Source organism: Aquarana catesbeiana, linkage group LG01 (genome assembly GCF_042186555.1).
Source record: "Aquarana catesbeiana isolate 2022-GZ linkage group LG01, ASM4218655v1, whole genome shotgun sequence".
Lineage (NCBI taxonomy): Eukaryota > Metazoa > Chordata > Amphibia > Anura > Ranidae > Aquarana > Aquarana catesbeiana.
Window position 1 is genome coordinate 522,817,898 of NC_133324.1, and position 19,338 is coordinate 522,837,235.

General features: G+C 44.2%; 1 protein-coding gene across 4 annotated transcripts in view; it reads right to left on the reverse strand.

Annotated features, from left to right (window-relative positions):
* TJP3 (tight junction protein 3) overlaps positions 1–19,338 on the reverse strand; it is a 384,009-nt gene that overhangs the window by 275,980 nt on the left and 88,691 nt on the right. For 3 of the 4 annotated variants that reach the window (XM_073594320.1, XM_073594307.1, XM_073594328.1), the window contains exon 2: positions 16,820–16,898. The exons of the other annotated variant lie outside the window; for it this stretch is intronic. The gene's annotated coding sequence lies outside the window, so the exon portion shown is untranslated. The remainder of the gene's footprint in view (positions 1–16,819; positions 16,899–19,338) is intronic. 4 annotated transcript variants of the gene reach the window in all.

Genomic DNA, 19,338 nt, shown 5'->3' on the forward strand with positions numbered 1-19,338 from the left:
GCCAAACTATGTCTCACTCTCTCCCTAAGCTGTCAGCCCGCTGCATGTGCAAAACTATATGTATATCTGTTCTGTATCTGTGGTTGGCTACATACATCATACAGTGTACCGCACGGTGTTCCGGCTATGGGCAGAGACTTCCAGAAACAGACTGGTCTACAGCAGCGGCGCTCAGCCAATCACAGCAAGCAATGTAGACTAGACTGTAGACTAGACTAGTCCGTGTTTCGGGAAGTTTCCGCCCATACCCGGGGGCCGGAACACAGTGCGGTATACTGTATGACTATGTAACCCACAGCTAGCTACATACTACATATACATACAGTTTTAATCGCACATGCAGCCACTGACACACTAGGGAGAGAACGTAGGGAAAACTGGTTATCATTTAAGTTGAAAATAAAATACAAAAGAAAATATCATGAATGTCATATTATTTACAGAAAAACTGTGAAACAGAATGGCCTTCTGCCATATTTCTGTTATGGTTAGTTCTTTAATTTTATAACAGTTTGTTTTGCACAGTAACTTTGCCATTAAAGTAAGGGATTTGAATCTGAATAGGAAAACACGCAGAGGTTGATTGATTTACTATTACTAAAACTGGAGAGTGCAAAATCTGGTGCAGCTCTGCGTAGAAGGTTAGGTTAACCAATCGGCTTCCAGTTTTTGTCAAAGCTTTGAACAAGCCAAAGAACTTCACTGGACATGCCTTGCCTTGATGCCCTCTTACTCTTATGACTAGGGAAGTCAATGGACATACTTATGCCCCGTACACACGGTCGGACATTGATCGGACATTTCGACAACAAAATCCTAGGATTTTTTCCAACGGATGTTGGCTCAAACTTGTCTTGCATACACACGGTCACACTAAGTTGTCGGAAAATCTGATCGTTCTGAACGCGGTGACGTAAAACACGTACATCGGGACTATAAACGGGGCAGTAGCCAATAGCTTTCATCTCTTTATTTATTCTGAGCATGCGTGGCACTTTGTGCGTTGGATTTGTGTACACACGATCGGAAATTCCGACAACGGATTTTGTTTTCGGAAAATTTTATAGCCTGCTCTCAAACTTTGTGTGTCGGAAAATCCGTTGGAAAATGTGTGACGGAGCCCACACACGGTCGGAATTTCTGACAACAAGGTCCTATCACACATTTTCCGTCGGAAAATGCGACCGTGTGTACGGGGCATTACACTATCTGAAATAAAACAAGACAGAGGGCACCCCGGCCTAGTGCATTAAGGAAGACCTCTCTTTGTTAATATGGTAACTTAAGTAATATACAACAAACCAACAGGTGTACTCTATCAACCTTGTCGTCAAAGTAAGCTTCCAGTCCACAATACATCACATCACCTATAGCCTAGGACAACTGGAAAACCCAACAGGCTAACGTGTTTTGAGGACTTGCCTTGCCTCGTCTCCTCAGACCTCTGGCTCTAAGGAAGAGGCAAGTCCATGAAACACCTTAGCTTGTTGTAGGATTTTCCTGTGTCCCACTCCCATTATGCCATGTGAATGATGATGTATCATGGACTGAAAACTGATGTTTTACTTTGACAACAAGCTTTGATACAGAACTCAACTGACGGCTTAGTACTAGTATGATGTGTATAATAGCCCATGCACCCTCTGTCTTATTTTATAGTTCTTCTATTTAAAGCAAACAGTGCAAATACCGTACGTCTATTCAGAGGTTCTAATGTTGCGTACACAGGATCGGATTTTCCGACAACAAATATTCGATGGGAGCTTGCTGTCGGAAATTCTGACCGTGTGTAGGCTCCATCGGGCATTTTTTTGTCGGAATTTGACAACAAAAATTTGAAAGCTGGATCTCAAATTTTCCGACAACAAAATCAGTTGTCGGAAATTCTGAGCGTGTGTACACAATTCCGACGCACAAAATTCCATGCATGCTCTAAATCAAGTACGAGACGGAAGCGCTCGGTCTGGTAAACTAGCGCTCGTAATGCAGATAGCACATTCGTCACGCTGCAAATTTGGTAATCTTTCAATGCAGCGCATTCTCTTCTTCTTTATAATGCAAGAATTATGAAGTTGTTTTGCAGCTGATATTCACACAGAGTTCTGACCAACTGATTTCTTTATTATTTCTTGTGATCTCATGAATAAAAATGTTTTTTTTTTTTTTGCCAGATCTCCAGAATGTTTTTAATTTTTGTTTATAGTCATCTCCTTTTTAAATCAAGATCATGTTTGTTTTGTTTGCTTTTTCTAGCGATCGCCTTAATATTTTTTTTTTGTGTGTGTGTGTGTGTTAAGTTACCACAACACTATTGTACCATTGGAACACCATCTTGTATTTTTTAACCTCAAGGAGATTGGTTGGTGTTGGTGTCCCTTGTGAATTTTACATTGTCTTTTTGAAATGTACCTGCCTACTCACAAACTGCCCTTTTTTAATTTTAACACATAGCCAATGATTTTAGACAAAAAAAAATATACATTAGGAGTCATAACAAAATAAAGAGGAAGGCAACGCTGGATAAACTTGTGAAATTTTCGAAGCCTTTGTACCCCAGGGCGCACATCAACTATTTTCCAGGCAAAATTGGGAGCCTGAGTCGTCCATTTATTAGGGAGCACAATCCAGTCCAGGGCTCAGACATCAGGAACAGCAGCAGATGACATATGTCCCCAGGCTGTGGGCTTACAACAACCTGCGTCTTTTGCCAGACCAGACTGAACCAAGGCCATCCCCCTCTTGTCTTCCTTACAAGCTTGCTTCCAGGCTGTGGCTCTGGTGTTGGAGTTGTTGCAGGAGGTGGAGGAGGAGGATGGTCCATCTCACACAGATGGTTTTGCTTGGGAGTTCGCCCCTCAACCCGTTATTTAGGGCCATATAAATCACTTCCTCACAAAAGAGGCGTTGGCCCACCTCCATTTCCTGCATTTTGTTGGCAGCCATAAGCCTCAAGAAGACTGGGGGGGGGGTTGTGAGGGCCGCAGAAGCCTGCCGAATTAACCCAAGTGCTGACTCCTCCACGCTCCTCCCCTTCCCGGGCCTTTTTTGTTGAAGGCGGAGGGGAGGGACCTGGGATTCGGTCAGGCTACTGGGCCCGGGCACCTCCTGGCTGCCACTTACCCCCGCCACCTCCTGGCTGCCACTTTTCCCTGCCACCTCCCGGCTGCCACTTACTACAGCCTCCTCCTGGCTAAGGATTTCCTGTGTATGAAAAAGGGACATGGTTTTAGTTTATTGATCATCAATCACACACAATTTTGAGAAATATGTTGAACAATGCTATTCCTGACTCAAGCTGGACTCCTCCACATCTTCTTCCTGGGTGGAAGGCCCAGGTTGGACGTCGGAAGCCTCAGCTGGGGTGGAAGGAAGTGTGGAAGGAAGGGTTGAGAGTGATGGCCCGATTTCAGACTGGTCTGACAGAAACCGCAGTCTGTCGTAGTACCACAGCCTGGGTACATAAACGTCATCTGCTGCTGCTCCTGACCTCTGGGAATCCTAGACCTTCTTGCGCTCCCGATTATATGTGCTCCTCAGGCCACCAATTGTGCACACCAAATAGTTGATGTCTGCCGTGGGGATCTGTGGCTTCACAAATTCCAGCAATTTATTCAGTGCTGCCTTCCTCTTTAGTCGATTTGTATAAAAGGGGAGTTTTGTCTGCCACAGACAGGGCAGCTCTCTGAACAAATCAATGATTTGGGGGAGGAAATCATGATTGTTGAATCGACCCATTTTCTCTGCAAGACACAAACACAAGACAAACCCCAACGTCAGGCTAAACTAGCAATCTTGTCCCAATATAGGCCTCAATCTCTAAGCAGTATAGGCCACTGATGCCCCAACTTAAAATTGTACCTTCGTTAGAACGATCGGCACTTTCGCTACTCTGTCCTTCACTCTCAGCTTGTACATACAAAGCATGCGTGTTGCACTTTATATACACTGCTCATGCGTGAAACTCTGCCAGCCCCTGACCTTCTTTATAGTATATTCCCCGCCCCTTCTCTTTAGGCACAGTGGGAGAGTGCATGGCGGAGAGACAACAGGTGCATGAAGACAGCAGCAACGACAAAAGCCTGGAGCCACGAAAATCCCAATCCCGGAGGAGATTTAAGGCCTCTAATATGGCCTTTGTGGAGATGGTGGACATCTTGAAGAGGGCCGACTATGACGGGAAGCATGGACCTTACCCAAACCCAAATGTCAGAAAGGCCAAGATCATGATTAAAGTTGTGAAAAGTCTGCAGAAGAATTTTGGGGTACGGCGAACCAAGGATCAACTGAGGAAATGATGGTCAGACCTCAAATTGAGGGAACAGTATCAGTACAGAAGAATCAAGAGTGCTGCAAAAAAGTAAGTATTTTGTCGTGTGTTCCTATTCTTATTATGTTCGTGCTGCTCCATGTGCTTTTCTTTACTGTTGTACAGTTTAAAATGGTAACTTTCAGGTTTGTGGGCACAGTAATTGTTCGTAGTAAACATTTGTTTGTTCGCCCACTAATATAATGTTTTTGGCAGATGCCGGTTAACCACATTTGTTCAGGCCTATTTGTATTAAAAGAAGTTTAGAACATTGTTGTCTAGATGGGTTTGTAACTAGAATGAAATGCAAACTTGATTCAGTGTAAGGAGAGGGCACTCAGCAGCTGTTTACACATCTGGACGCAGGAGCACTAGTGTGGGACACCAGAACAAACTTTTTAGGGTGTCCCACACAGGTGCTACAATGGATATTAGGGGTGTCTCCATGTGTGAAACTTTACCCAAAAAAGGTAAGTATTCCAGCTTGAAGAAAGGAAAAAAAAAAAAAAAAAAATCATGTCTTCAGCTTGGAACTCTGCCAAAACAGACAATTGTACGACACTCCCAAACAATGTTTCATATTCCTATTTCTTGCCTAAATATCTGTATGCCAAGTATACCTTTATTTTATTCACATAGGGGAGAAAAGAATCGGGACAGCAGAGAACACCAGGGACCCCCAACCTCATAAAGAAGGGGACGTCATCACACCACAACCTCAGGATGTGGAGGAAGGAGAGATTTATGAAGTGGGCGAAATAGTGACCACAACAGGTGAGCGTCTGAGACCACAGCTTCAGGTAACAGATGGATGCCTGCATATTTATAATACATGTTTTTTTTTTTAATTTAGGTGATGTGGATGTTGTGGAAGAAACTCATTTCACCAGTGCAAGTGCACACGTCCTTATCAAGGAGAGAATGGTGTGCAATCCTGATTTAGAAAAGATAAAGGAAACCATCAATGATGTTCAACAAAAAATGAAGATCATTGATGTTTTAGGCAGAATATAAAACACACCAAAATTTTTTCTTTTTTTTATTTTTAATTATAAAACTTTTCTAAAAAATGTTGAAAGCCAAATTTTGAAGATACACATAGTGTGTCAACATGTGCTCTCTGCCATCACGGGATATCAAGGTACGTGTTTTGTGGGTGCAACCCCTTGAAACACGTCCATTGATCCCCCATGATGGGAGCTAGCACATGTTGACCTTAGGTATGGGATCAGGAGTGAAATACACATTTTGACTCCCAATTTGTGTGCATCTTCAAAATTTGGCTTTCACAGGGGTGACATCACCCCATCAGCTGAAGGAAAGATCAACACAGTTTGGACATACTATAATGTCCGATATTGCCTTCAATTTCTCAAAGTTGAACTTTGTAAGTTCCTGAGTTGTGTATTGTTGTATGGTTTTAAAAAAAACACGCCTGATTACTGTCCCAAAAAAAAGATTTTAAAAATATGTTGGTTTGTTCAAAAACCCTTTTCTAAAATGCACATGTGAATGTGCACAGAGTAAAAAAATTTCAACTCAATATGTGGCTTCTTCTTTCAACGCTCAATAGCGGTTTTTGCTTAAGTTATTGTTTACAGTGACAATGGAGGTTATTTACTAAAGGGAAATCCACTTTGCACTTTCAAGTTCACTTTTGCAGTGCACTTGTAGTGCAAAGTGGATTTTCCTTTAGTAAATAACACCCACAGTGCAAGATAATTTGCATCAATCAGGCCATTTTCGTAACTCCAAAAATTAAATTCATGGTGCGGAAAATGAATATTTTAACCACTTGCCGACCGTCGCAAGCTGATGTACATCCTAAGTTTGGCAGAGGATATCGTTGTCATGTCAGCAGCTAGCTGCCATAACCCCAGCGGATTCGCCGCAAGATCACTTTATCGGTGGCGGGAGAGGGCCCCCCCGCCATGATCCAGTGCCCTCCACCGCTTACCGGAGCCGTCGGTAGCGGCGGAGGCGATCGCGTCTGTCCCCTTGCCTGGAGACGAGTGAGGGGGAAGATGGCGCCCACTCGTCTCCATGACACTGCAGGGCGGAAGCGATGTCAAAACGTCACTTCTGCCCATACGTCTTAAGAAGGCACATTTTTCTCAATGTCATTTTTTTAAATAGTGTAAATATGAGATCTGAGGTCTTTTTCACCCCAGATATCATATTTAAGAGGTCCTGTCATGCTTTTTTCTATTACAAGGGATGTTTACATTCCTTGTAATAGGAATAAAAGTGATAATTTTTTTTTTAACCACTTGCTTACTGAGCACTTAAACCCCCCTCCTATCCAGACCAATTTTCAGCTTTCAGCACTGACGCACTTTGAATGACAATTGCGCGGTTATACAACATTGTACCTATATGAAATTGTTATTTTTTTCACCACAAATAGAGCTTTCTTTTGGTGGTATTTGATCACCTCTGCAGTTTTTACTTTTTGTTAAAAAAAAAAAAAAAAAAAATATCTTTTTATTTTTTGTTATAAAAAATTTAAAAACAGGTAATTTTTCTCCTTCATTGATGTACGCTGATGAGGCAGCCGTGATGGGCACTGATGGGTGGCAGTGATGGGCACTGGTCAGTTATACTGATAGGTGGCATTGATAGCTGGCACTTGGGCATTGATAGGTGGCACTGTGGGCACTGTTAGGTGGCACTGATGAGGCAGATGTGCCTCTTCTACTTCGGGACCGATGTCCCGCACATCTGAGCTGGTGATCGGCTTTTTTTTCTACTCACGCTGTCAGCGTGAGTGGAAAAAAAAAAAACAGATTACCGATCTTTTGTTTACATCATGTGATCAGCTGTCATTGGCTGTCAGCTGATCACATGGTAAGGGGCCGGGACCGGCCCCTTACTTGGATCGGTGATCACCCGAGTCTCAGTGACTCGGTGATCACAGTGCGTGCACAGGGGAGGCCATCACATGACGGCCTCCCGGGAATTCAGGTCCGCGCTGTGGCCGTCATTCGCCCATAGCGCGGATGTCAAGTGATTAAACAGTGTAAAAATAAATAAAATCATGTAAAATAAATAAGAAAAATCCCAAAAATTTTTTTTGAAAACCACCCCCGGCCCAACGAGCTCGTGCGCAGAAGCGAAAGCATACATGAGTAGCGCCCGCATATGAAAACGGTGGTCAAACCACACATGTGAGGTATCGCCGCAATCGCTAATTCTAGCCCTAGACCTCCTCTGTAACACAAAACATGCAACCTGTAGAATTTTTTTTTAAACGTTGCCTATGGAGATTTTTGAGGGTAAAAGTTTTGCCATTCCATGAGCGGGCGCAATTTTGAAGCGTGACATGTTGGGTGTCAATTTACTCAGCGTAACATTATCTTTCACAATATTAAAAAAAAATTGGGCTAACTTTACTGTTGTCTTACTTTATTCAAAAAAGTGATTTTTTTTCCACAAAAAAAAAAAAAAGCGCGCTTGTAAGACCGCTGCGCAAATACGGTGTGAAAATTCAAGTTAGACTTACTGGTAACTTGTTTTCCATGAGTCTTTCAGGACAGCACTTGAGAGAGTGACTTCTCCCCTTGCAAACAGGAAACACCTCTTCCACCAAACTTTAAAAGAAGGCTCCTTTCCACACATTGTCAGTAGTAGTAGAGAACCTCCGGCCCCTAACTGGAACACATAATCGAGATATGATTAGTCACAATATAAATATATATATATATATATATATATATATATATAAATAAAAACAAAACAATAGGGCGGGATGCTGCTGTCCTGAAAGACTCAGGCTCGGTTCACACTGGGGCAACACGACTTCAGCGCGACTTTGCACGGCGACTTCGACGCGACTTCGACGCGACTTCGACGCGACTTTAGCAAATTACAAGGCGACTTGAAGTCGCCTGCATGACAGGCGACTTCGCCTGTGGCCAATCAGCTCTCTGGGAGGGAGGGGGGGAGGGAGGGGTTTTCCCTGCAAAGTCGCTTGACTTTACAGAGAGATCCGACTTGGAGGCGACTTCCATTGATTTCTATGGTACAGGTCGCCTACCAAGTCGGATCCAAGTAGTACAGGGAGTACGCTCTGAAGTCGGAGCGACTTCAGTAGTGTCATTTAAGACGCTCCCATTCACTCTCATGTGAATCTCTTTCTGGGGCGACTTGGGGCGACTTGAGGGGCGACAAGTCGGATCCCAAGTCGTCCCAGTGTGAACCGAGCCTCATGGAAAACAAGTTACCGGTAAGTCTAACTTGAATTTTCCCTTATCGTCTTTCAGGACAGCACTTGAGAGGATAATAGAGACTTACCCCCCTAGGGAGGGACCACAGCCTGCAGAACCTTTCTGCCAAAAGCCTGATCCCCTGCTGATAGGAGATCCAGTCTGTAATGACGGACAACGTTAAGTAGCTTGACCACGTAGCCGCCTTACAAATCTGATCTGGGGTGGCACCAGCTCTTTCTGCCCATGTAGTGGCCTGGGCTCTCGTTGAATGAGCCCTAATTCCCAGCGGGGAAGATAAACCCATTTGAGAATAGGCTACAGAAATAGCTGTCTTAAGCCATCTAGCCAATGATGCTTTCGATGCTTGTTGGCCTTTTTTGTTTCCAGAAAAAAGAACAAATAATGAATCTGAAACTCTAAACCCGCCTGTTACTTCCAAATAATGTAATAGGATACGTCTTACGTCCAAATTGTGAAACTGCTCTTCCTTTGCACCCGAGGGGTTAGCACAAAAGGTTGGTAGAGTAATCTCCTGAGACCTGTTACTAAAGCTTGCCACTTTTGGCAAAAACCCTGGATCTACTTTAAGGACAACTCTATCAGGAAAAACTGACAAAAAAGGCTCTTTTACTGATAGGGCGTGCAATTCACTAATCCTTCTTGCTGAAGTAATTGCGACCAGAAAAATAGTCTTCAAAGTTAAATTCTTTAGGGATATGGCCTGTAAAGGCTCAAATGGTTCTTTTGCCAGAGCTTGCAGAACCACCGAGAGATCCCAATTTGGGAAATGCCTCACTGGGACCGGTCTGGACCTGTAAAGTGCTTTGAAAAATCTCATGATCAGAGTTTCTGAAGATAAGGATCTCTCCAGATAAACCCCCAAGGCGGCCACCTGCACCTTAAGAGTGCTGACCGCCAGATTCTTGTCTGCACCTTTTTGCAAAAATTCCAGCACTGAAACTAGGTCTTTAACCTCCCTATGTTCTGAATGACAGAAAGAAACAGACTTTCCACACTTTGGCGTAAATATCCCTGGTTACCTTTTTCCTACTGGAAAGCTTCTCATTAACTGCTCCTCAGATACCAGGCAGTGAGCTTTAACCTGCCTACCTCTGGATGGAGCACTGGCCCCTGAATCAACAGATCCTGACTGAGCGGGAGATGCCAACATGGTTTGATTGCCAACTGAAGAATCGTGGAAAACCAAGCTCTCTTTGGCCAATATGGAGTAGTCAAAATTATTGATACTCTCTCTCTTTCAGTATTTTTCTCAACACTAGAGGGATTAACCGGAATGGAGGAAAAGCATACCCTAGGTGAAAATCCCACGGATGTGCCAGAGCATCTATCCCCTGAGAGCAATTGTCTCTCTGAAGGGAGAAAAAATTCGGGAGCTGCGTGTTTTGCTTTGAAGCAAACAGGTCTACCTGCGGAAGGCCCCAAGCACTGGTGATTAATGCAAACACCTTCCTGTTCAGAATCCATTCTGATTCCTGAACTTTCTGTCGGCTCAGATAATCCGCTACTTCGTTTAATGTGCCTTTTAGATGGACTGCGGATAGAGATAGTAAGTGGTTCTCCACCCACTCCAGAATCTCTACTGACAGTAAGTGAAGAGCCCTGCTTCTTGTGCCTCCCTGTTTGTTCAGGTAGGCTTTGGTAGTGGCATTGTCCGACAAAATCTGGACATGGCAACCTATGAGGTTTTGAGAGAAGAAAGCTAATGCTAGGGCAACCGCCTTCAGCTCTCTCCAATTTGAGGATTTTTGGGCCTCGAACTGGGACCATGTTCCCTGCGCTAAGGCCTGACCCATGCGGGCCCCCATCCCTGCAAACTGGCGTCTGTTGTGACCACTTTTCCGGTCGGAAAAGACCAAAGAAGACCTCTTTGCAGTCCCACCTGACTTTTCCACCACCAAAGTGAACGTTTGACTCTGGTGGGGATCTTTATTTTTGTGTCCAAACTCTGTCCTGTGGTTCCATGTCCTTAGAAGGAACCTCTGGAGAGTCCTGAAATGCAGCCTTGCCCATTGGATGGCTGGCATAGAAGAGGTTAATGTCCCCAGAGCCGACATAACCTTTCGGACTGAAATCAGTTGATTTGTTTGTAGTGCCGTTATTACCCTTTGGACCTTGATCTTTATCTCTTCTGGGAGAAAAATCTTTTGCTCCACCGAATCTATCAAGTAACCCACAAACAGTACTTGCTGAGCTGGGATGAAATTTGATTTTTGAACATTCACTATCCACCCTAGTGACTTCAAATGACTGCGGGCTTTGTTCAAATCCTCCTGCAACTTTTCCCTGGATGGGGCAAAAAAGAGGAGGTTGTCCAGATATGGAATTACCGCAATCCCCTGGAGTCGAAGAGGGGCGAGAGCTTCCGCCATTATCTTCATACAAATACTAGGAGCTGACGACAGTCCGAAGGGAAGGGCCCTGAACTGAAGATGTATAATCTATTTGCCCATATTCACCGCAAACCTCAGGAACTTCTGGGACTGAGGTGCTACAGGAATATGAAGATAAGCATCTCTTAGATCGATTGATGCCATAAAACAATCTTTTGTCAGAATGTTCCTGACAGTGAAAATTGAGTCCATACAAAACTTTTTGTATAGGACTGACTTGTTCAGGGGTTTTAGGTTGAGGATAAGACGGAAGTTTCTGGATGGTTTTCTTATCAGAAAGATGTGTGAATAGAAACCCCGACCCTGTTCTTCTGGGGATACTGGTATCACTACCCTCTGGTGCCTCAGATCCTTTAAAAGGTTCTTCATGGCCATAGCCTTTGTTAGATCCCTTGGTAGGTTTGTTACAAAGAATCTTTCTGGCGGGCGATCCGAAAACTCTATCCTGTAACCTTGGGACAGCATGTCCAAAGGGGTTGGAAACTTTGAAGCCTTCCCCCCACTGGTACGCACAAGTCATTGCGTTTTACCGGAGGCTGCAGGAGGATGGAAAAGGACATATACTTTTCCTTTACCCTTCTGCGATGCCCAATTTTTTCTTTTCTCCTGGGGTTTGGTTTGTTCTTGAGCCCTTTGGGAACGAAAAAAAACGTTTAGCTGGCTGTTTTTTCTTTTTGATGGGAAAAGACTTCTTTTTATCAGCTGTTCTATCTAGAACCGCATCTAAGTCAGGTCCAAAAAGCAAGTCACCCAGGAACGGTATCCCACACAGCTTGTTTTTGGATGCCGCGTCGCCCAGCCAAGTTTTCAACCACAGAGCCCTTCTGGCTGAGTTGGCTAGGGCAGCAGATCTAGCTGTCATTTTAATTGATTCCGCTGATGCATCACATATAAATGCGACAGCAGCAGACAGAGTTGAGAATGAATCCAAAATTTCTTGTTTTGGTGAGTCTGCTGAGATATGGGCCTTAAGTTGATCTAACCAGAACTCCATATTCCTGGATACCACCGTAGTTGCCATAGCAGGTTTAAGATTTCCCAAGATGGATTGCCAAGCCCTTTTTAGTAGCTGGTCCATCCTTTTATCCATGGGATCTCTCAACACCCCCATGTCCTCGAATGCCAAATCTGTTGACCTCGAGACTTGGGAAAGCGCGGCATCTAGTTTGGAGTTTTTGTTCCAAACCGCCGCTGGATCTTCAAAAGGAAAACGCCTTTTTAAGGCTTTGGGAAAGAAAGGTTTTCTCTCTGGCTCTGTCCACTCTTTCTTAATAGTTTCAAAAATAACAGAGAGTGTACAGGGAAATTGCGATTTTTGTGTTCGCTAAGCCCTGCATACATTTTATCATGCAGAGATAACTCCTTTCTTTCCTCCTCCAGACCCAGTGTGGTATAGATTGCCTTTAACAGGCCATCTACCTGTTCTAAAGACAATTTAAATTTTAAAGGTAAATTTTCTCCTTCCTCACCCTCATCAGAATCCTCAGATTGAGAGGGGGAATGTCCCTCTGGGGTAGGAGATGCCTCAGTCTCCACCACCGGGACTATAAGTGAGCCTTGAGAGCACTGTGAGGTAGTAGGCTGACTCAGGGATGGGTTTGCTAGCGAAGAGCGAAATGATTGGATAGTCGCATCAAGTTCTTTAACAGGTGCAATCAAGTCGCTGCAAGCGGAAGAAGCTTCTTCTTTAATCAATACAAGCTTGATATAACGTCGTCTTCCATCCTTCAGGTAGCTTGGATTTACATGAAGGGCATTTCCTTTTTGCCACTGGATCAGAGCTCTTGGCCTGGCATGAGACAAAAGAAGAAACCATTCCAGTGAGACAACCTGTCCTATTCCCAAGGATGCTCACCACAGGTGCACAGTAAGAACTAAACTGCCTTATGTGCCCAGACAGGCCCCTGCCACCAGGGGGGGAGAGATAGAGAGAGACCCCACAGTACAAGGACAGTATACAACTGCCCCTTACCTGGGCCTGTGCCTGTCCCATTCGCTGCCGCCATCGATTCCATCGAGGAGCGCTTGCTGTGTTGTGTGGCTAAAACGCGTTTTAGCCAAATAAGCACCAGCCCCATTCCTCCCCTTTCCCTCTGCGGTTTCCAGCGGAAATTACGCCGCACGCTTGTTCCGTGAGCGCTGCCCCTTTTCCGGACGCCTCACTTCCGGCGGATGGAGCCCCGCTGCCATCCCCAAGATGGCGGCGGTGCAATAAGCAACAGGCGGTGGACCTGAGAAAAAAAACACAGTAAAAACGGCCACCGCCTGTCTTGCCACCGCCTAGGAGCGATGCCCACGACAGTCAGACTCACCCTGAGCCCAGATGAAGAGGGAGAGGGAGCCCAGCCAGCAGCACCTAACATCAGCTGTGGAATGGGAGGAACAGCTCTCATGAGGTAAAAAAGCATTTGGTGAAAAACACAGGAAACCTAAGCTCCCAGGACAGCACCTGAGAGCCCTGACTTCCTCACGAAGTGTTCCCTCCGGAGGAAACACAAAAACTGACAATGTGTGGAAAGGAGCCTCCTTTTAAAGTTTGGTGGAAGAGGTGTTTCCTGTTTGCAAGGGGAGGAGTCCCTCTCTCAAGTGCTGTCCTGAAAGACGATAAGGGAAAAAAGTATTGCAATGACCGCCATTTTATTCTCTAGAGTGTTAGAAAAAAAACCAATATATGTTTGGGGGTTCTAGCAAAAAAAAAAAAAAAAAGTTTTAAACATGTAAACACCTAAATTCCAAAACGAGACTGGTCCTTAAAGGGTTAAGCATTAATGCATTACATACATTAACAACAAAAACAAGGTGTGTGTGTAGCAGACGCACAACATAATAGTTAGCTGAAGAAGAGATTGTCACCTCATGTATCAAAGAAATTATGTTTGCACTATTGAAGAAAATGGGCAAAAAAAAAAAAAAAAAAAAACATTGGATAATCTAGGAGACAGCTAAAAGAAACACAAGTAGTAGATCAAAGGAAATATTAAAATACAAATTCATTTAAAAAAGGTTTCTTAAACACTTTCTGGCATATCAATGGCCCCCTACCCAAAAAGTACTCCATATATTTTTGACGGACCTCATGGGCGCTTTGGAGGGGGCAAACAAGGACGGCCAGCTTCAAGCGCCGTCAGGGTTTGGTCTTGAAATCCTGCCTCAGGCCCAACAGAGGCCACATAGTTCATTAAATTTCTCCTTAAAAAGTTGTGGAGGATGCAGCACTCTGAAGCCGTCCGTAGAACTTGGTCTGGGCGAGGACTCCACCAGCTGACATCCGGCCATTCTTCCCCACGTCCACATAGAGAAAAATCATATGTCGCCGACACAACCACCAACATCACAATACTATTAAACCCCTTGTAGTTCTAATTGTATGACCCCGAGTTAGGGGGTGGGACTAGGTGGACGTGTTTCCCATCTATTGCCCCCCTGCAGTTGGGAAAGGCCCACCGCTGGGCAAATTGGGAGGCCACAGTCTGCCATTCCTGTGGCGTTGAAGGAAACTGTGGAGTAAAACCAATTAGGACTTTTGAAATTAATTAGGACTTTTGCACATAACATTGCAAGCAGATTAGACACAAACATTCTTGGCCAACATCAGTATAACATTTGAGTATTTAAATAAAAAAATCTTAAGGTCCACTTATCAGATTCCTCACCCCCTCTGATGGCCCTTTGTAAAAATTTTAGGGGGGGGGGGGGGGAGATGTTTTGGACAGGTAATCCTCTCCACTTCATTGAGAGCTGAATGCATACATGTGTGTTACTTTGGCCAGCCCCTCCCTACTTACACTATTGGCAGCCCACTGGACAGGTAAGAAGTGTCAGAATACAAAAATATGACTATACACTGTCCAAATTGAAGCACATTTTTACATTCTGCAATTACCTATCAAGATAATAGGAGAACAAAACTTTAAACAGTACCGTTTGAAAGTATTCAGGCAGGCCATTTCACTACATGCTTTGGTGAATTAATCTATAAATATACCACAAAAGGAGGTAGGTATAGTGAGTATGGGTTTGGCAAAGTCAGCAGATATTGGTATCAGTTGACTTAGGGGGGTTCCAAATGATTTTGTGGCCCCAAAAAAAGCCTCTGGCACTCTTCCTGAACTTAAAGGACACAAATAACATTTGTACATAATTTAGGGGGTGTTTGGGATAAAGCACTACTATGCTTACAAAATACATTGTTAAGTGACTAGACTAGGTGTATATGGGCCCAGGATAGCATGCCGGGGAGGTTAGTGAAGGCAAATATGCATGAAGAACAAAAATGTAGCATTAAAAACTCCCAGCATTCATGAGGACAAAGAGGACATTCACAGCATATTACAATCATGGTAATTTGGGAACGATGAAAGAAATACAAAACATTAGCAAACATTAAATACATAGAATGTGATGTTAAAGGATAAAACTTACCTTAATATATAGTCCTTCTGCAGGACCTGAATGATGGCAGAACAGGTCTCTCAAATAATGATCCCCAGAGCCTGGGGGGAAATGCCTGTCGAGATCTTGATGTCCTGCAAACTTCTCCTTGTCGCCAAGTACCGCAATGTGGCGACGAGCCTCTGCTCAGGAGTGATGGCTTGCTGCATGCAGGTGTCCTGCTTGGTAATATAAGGGGACAGCAAAGCCAACAGATGGTGAAAAACGGGGTCCATCATCCTGAGATAATTTCTGAAATCATCAGGATTATTCTCACGGATCTCCCGCAACAAAGGCATGTGAGAATTGGTCACGCTGGAGCAACCAATTCTTCGTCCATCAACTCCTCCTCGCCCTGTTCATGGACTGGGCTTGGGTCAAAGTAAGAACCCAAAACACCAAGCCCCTGCACAGCACGAACTCTATGATGAGTACGTACCCGCAACATGGCTTCAAAACGGTCGGCTGGTCAGAACGAACAGAACGCACTGAAAATCAGAAAGGCCTGAGAAGAGCGAGGTGAAATTCAGAAACAAGCAGACAAGAACGCACCGAGTATCAAATACGTACTATAAATAGAATGCACTGAAAAACAGATACGAACTGACTACACGCACTGAAAACCATATACAAACCCACAAGCACAAACGGAAGAGCAGTAACGATCTGAAAAGCATGACGCTGAAAAGCGCGAATCGTCTCTCATCAAACTTCTAGCAGGAGGAGCCCAAAGGGTGGCGCACTGGCTATTGAACTTCCTCTTTATAGTGCCGTTGTACGTGTTGTACATCAGCGCGTTCTTGACAATCGGAATTTCCGACATTTGTGCGATCGTGTGTATGCAAGGCAAGCTTGAGCCAACATTTGCACTTTTATATTATGCATGTTTTTTGTTAATTTTTTTTAAAGTTTTATTTAGTTTTTTTATTATTAATTATTGTGCAATGTGCAGCAGCAGCATATGTGTACTGTTACTGTAAGTTTTTACTTTAATAAAAGTAACCCACATAAATTGGACACAGAAAATAAAATACTAAATTAAAGGAAGTACTTATTTACTTTACTGGATTGTACTATTTTTATTTTATTCATTTAATACATGATAATTAAAAGTCGAATATGAATAACGAATAACACAATTTTGAATTTTATATATAAAAAAAATTGTATTTAAAAAAAAAAAAATTAATTTTCGGTATTGGTTTTCGGCCTAGCGTATATTCCATTTTCAGTTTCAGTACCAAAATTTCCATTCAGTTCACCACTAAACTTTTTTTTTTTTTACTCCTATGCTAGTGAGGCAAGAATTCAATTTATGACATAGATACAATCTACTGCAGACAAGGTGAATAAAATTGGGCAGATTTGTGTTCCTCTGGATTTGGAATTTTTCAACAAACCCCACCACCATTTACCAGTAAATACCTAAATTCCACTACTTGCCCAATGACTTGGTGACTTACATTCACTCTAATGTCCTGGACAACAGATTTGCCAACGTAGAATCTACGATGATCCAACGTTGCCAGACTGGCTTTTTGTCTAAAAAAAAAAAGAAAAATCCACAGCTAATAATATTGGACACGTCTTTATTAATGCACAAATAACATCAGCAATAGAGATTTCACAGTTCTAGATATCACAATAGTAGTCTGTTGGGTTGGGAAAAAAATATCTTTGGTAATAGTTGTGGTACATTTTCAACATTCATCTGATATAGTGCAGAGGTCGGTCTCCATCTGCATTTAAAAAGTAAATCAGTCCCGCCCTGGCCACGGGACAGAAACTGCACTCCAAAATCTGGAATGAGGAGGGCGTGACCAAATGTGGAGGTGAACGGAGGTGTGCGAGTCCTCTCCTCGCTCCAGCTCCCTGCTGCCACTCCTGATGGACTGATCCGGCTCGTAATGCATTACTGCCTATGTTTGTTGGCCTCCTCGCTGTCCTACCCGCTTTGCCGCCCTTCTAATCTATTCCTGCGGTGCATCGCTCTCTGGCTGATTCCGGTAAAGAAGGGGGAAGTGATCGGCAGTGGCGGCGGTCGGCCACCTAGCTGTAAAGCAAAGGAGTAGCCGGCTGTTTACACCACGCTCTGATGGCTACCCGGCAACGATCCACGCTCTCGCGGGAGCTGTGAGCCTCACGGGACCTGCAGGAGAAGCATGGTAAGCAGTGTGTAGCTTGACCTGTCTGGGAAATTGAAGGAAGGAAGGACTGGAAAAGGGGGAAGTAAATACACAGGAGTCCTGGATAACAGGGGGTCCCGCTGGATGGGCTTGGTCGTGCTGAATGCTGGCTCCGTTCCTGAGAGGGCTTTAAGGTAATAACATTGAACTGCTTTCTTCTTTATGATAACGGCGCACTATGCTGGGGAATTGCTGATATACACCAGAGAACTTATTGATGTGTGTTACTCCTAGTCCTAGTCTTACTCCTAGCCTCTGAACAGCAATCCAGCTTACTAAGGAACAGAGGAACAGGGGAACTCTTACTGGGTACCTTTTTGTTATAGTTTCTCGGGACAACTGGCATATATCCTGGTATAGTTAAAAATGACCAAGAAAAAGGGGGAGGAGCACCCCCAGGAGGGCTCCCTTGCGCAGGTCACCCGGTCATCTAAGGAGAAGGGGAACCTGGCAGCATCAGCATCAGCAGCGGCGGCTAAGCTGTAGAAATTTGCCCACACTCCCTCGCATTCCCCAGCTAAGGGTAATCAGCAGCCCCAAGAGAAGACTCTGACGGGAGGTACGGGGAATAGAAAAAGCTCAAGTAAAGTTACATCAGCATCACTAGCAACTATGAAAGCTGCGAACAAAAAAAAGCCCTGAGAGGGACCCCCTAGAAAAAACGATTGAAGTTATTCCTGATACTGGGGTACTTAGTGAACCCGAGCCTACATTGAAAGAGGTATTGAGTGCAGTCACGCTTGCAGGAGATCACTGAGCGATTTATGCGACTAGTTAAGAGGCCTTAAAGAAGAGTTGTGTTCTATGAGCCAAGAACTACAAAATGTTGTGGAGAGGACTTCCAATTTGGAGGAGAGGCTAAGCCAAGTAGAGGATATTCTACATCCTATGAGGCAGGAGTTTAAACTGATGCAGACCCAGTTGGACTCTTATAAATTCAAAATGGATGAAATGGAAAATCGCCTCTGCAGACAAAATGTGAGGGTTCTAGGCCTCCCAGAGGGAAGTGAGGGGTCCTGTCCAGAAGTATTTTTGGAAAGATGGCTCAGGGAGGTTTGTGGGGCAGAGACATTTTCGCATTTTTTTGCCATTGAGAGGGCACACAGAGTGCCCACCAGGCTAATCTCTCCAGGTTCCCGCCCTAGACCCTTGATCATGAAGCTGTTTAGCTATAAAGATAAGACTGTACTAATGCAAAAATCTAGGGAAAAGGGGGACATTTTCTACAAAGATTCTAGAATCTCAATCTACCCAGATTACTCCCCGGATCTGCAAAAGAAAAGGGCAGGATTTGCTGAAATCAAGCGTAGCTTGAGGACTATGAAAATATCATATGCATTGCTTTACCCGGCGCGACTACGTATCGATGCCCCAGGAGGGACACAATTTTTTTACTCAGTCAATAGGGCCACAAAATGGCTGGAAGAAAACAAAAAGAACTTTTAGAACTGGAGTATTATTTTTTGACTGATTTTTTTTTTTCTGGAAGCAGGCATTGGAGGGGGAGAGGGGGTAATTGATGTATAGGAGAAAGCCCCCAATGAGAGTTTATAAATGGTGGAGGACGATTGTTTAGTTGTTAATAGCACAACAGGTGATTGTGGTCGAAGGGGGGAGGGTAGTCTGGGAGGGTTGGGAAAGCTAAGCAGGGGAAAGTTTTTTTTCTTTATCCCTGCTTGGGTGAGGGAGAGGGGGAATGAGTTGGTTGACAGGGTCAGAAGGGTCACAAGAAATGCTCTCAGGGTAGGCCAAGAAAGGCAGGGGGGGGGGGGGGGGGGGCACAAGGGTAAAGAAGT